Genomic DNA, 1939 nt, shown 5'->3' on the forward strand with positions numbered 1-1939 from the left:
TACTGAACTGATTCTTTCCTCATCTTCACCACCCCAATCTCTGTTCTTTGGAATTCTCTCTCGGAATTATTTGTGTGTGAGCTTGGGACTTCTATTTTTCTATTTTCCATTGCAGTCTGCTATTTAACGTTTGAAATTTCAATCTAAATTTTTAAGTCCTTCCCTCTCCAACCTATGTTATAAACAGCAACCTGTTGGATTCTTATCCATGTAAGGTTATTAACCTCATCTATACAGTTATTGATGACTTTAAAAGTTTGTTTCTCCCAAGGTGTTTAATTTTCGTGTTGTTTTGGCCCTGCCTTTCATAGTAGGAAATATCCTCAAATGTTTGATGATCCTTGGCTCATTTTTCGGTGTGGAGCATTTAAAAAGCTAATTAGATATTGTGAATTGGGCTGGGAGTTGGGAGCTGTAAACTAAGGTTCACCACGGATGTTTTTTCCAAAATTCTACTTGAAGGGTAAAAAGCCAGGCTACCAGTATTCTAGGATCCCAGTAGGAGAAGAAATTTGAGGGATCTGAATAAGGAAAACTACTTTAATTCTTTTATTTTCATCACTGTATGCCTATTGAGTCCAAAGATCACCCTCTCTTACCCATTTCACGTAATCTCCAGTTTTTGCCAGGTGGAATTAAGTTGTCTAGCAGTACGGAGCGGATCTGGGGGTTTAACAGCTTGTCAAACAGACTTCCCAACAATCTCTTAGTCCCTTTTACATTTCTGAAGGTACCTGCATTGCTAAGCCTTTGGGGACAGTTCTGTGGTATAATCTGAGATATCCTCACTACTGACAGTACATTCAGTTTTTTTGTATGCTTAGTCATTTGTTCATAAACTGCAGCTTTTAAAATTGGTTCTCCCATGTTTGTCTTTAGGGTTTTTCATGTTCTCTCACCCCTTTTTGAAATATTGAGCTTTAGGAGGACTTCAGAAGAGACTAGAAGTGACATGGTCTGTATTTCGGGGGAAAAAAGGGCAGGTAAATTACAAGTAGCTCACTTGGTACTCTAGAATTTGGCCAACAAAGCACATAGGTGCTGTGCTAGTTTATTAAAAATCAATCCCAGTTTACTAATGGACAGTATTAGATAACTGATGGCAATGCTTCAGTTCTGTAGGCCCTTGTTAGAGCTATCAATCCCACTTTTCAAGTAACATGAACTTTCTAGGTCTGCTTTCATTCAAATCTTAATACCTTTTGGTTTACTAGATTCCTGCTACCAGGTGAGTTTACTTCTCTTTCTGGGGTTCTTGGTTTCGTCTTTTATTCCTTTCCTAATGTTTAATGTGTTGTAAGATTGCAGGTCTTGTTACCACATTACTCTTTCTACACTGGAGTGGCAATTGCTTCATTGTTGGTCACAAGTATTAGAATATAGTGTGTGTGGAACACCTGTCCTGAGCCATTCATGCTGTGATCATTTTGAAAGGTAGTGTTACCATTAGGATCCAATTAAGGTTTTGTGTTCTATACTTTAATCTTTTTGTTTTTATTGTACTGCTTGGAAAAGTTTTTTGAAATATCTTGGTGGGGTTTTTTTGCTAATAATGGTGGGGTTTTTTTGCTAATTTTAACACAGTTGAGATGGGTGCAGACTAACTTTCTTCACTATTGGGGTCATATTTAGGTAAGGACTCTAGGCTAAAGATTTTCATGGGTATAAATTATTCTAGCAAGATGTGCAAATTGAGTAGGCTTGGCATGTTAATTGCAGTCAGTTGCCTATAACCCAGAAAATGGAGTTAGGGTTGATTGTAATCTGGTTGCCATTTCAAAGAGGTCTATAGGCCATCAGACTTGTTTGTAGGTGTTTCCTGTGATTCTGTATTTCTCACACCCCAAGTGACCTTAGCTGCACTGAAGTTTGAAGGATTGTTGCTTTAAAATGGTTAAACGTGCTGTTTCATAAGGATTGGTTTTACTTTCGTCTTGTA

At 37.7% G+C, this 1939-nt stretch overlaps 1 protein-coding gene across 5 annotated transcripts in view; it reads left to right on the plus strand.

The window, feature by feature from the left end:
* HNRNPD (heterogeneous nuclear ribonucleoprotein D) overlaps positions 1-1528 on the plus strand; it is a 20983-nt gene extending 19455 nt beyond the window's left edge. For 2 of the 5 annotated variants that reach the window (XM_079778192.1, XM_079778194.1), the window contains one exon: positions 1-1522. This exon is cut by the window's left edge and continues 2289 nt beyond it. The gene's annotated coding sequence lies outside the window, so the exon portion shown is untranslated. The other 3 variants (XR_013813832.1, XM_079778195.1, XM_079778197.1) reach the window with 3 other exon arrangements.
* The last annotated feature ends 411 nt before the right edge of the window (positions 1529-1939 follow it).

Source organism: Cnephaeus nilssonii (genome assembly GCF_951640355.1).
Source record: "Cnephaeus nilssonii genome assembly, chromosome: 1".
In the NCBI taxonomy this organism is placed as follows: Eukaryota; Metazoa; Chordata; class Mammalia; order Chiroptera; family Vespertilionidae; genus Cnephaeus; species Cnephaeus nilssonii.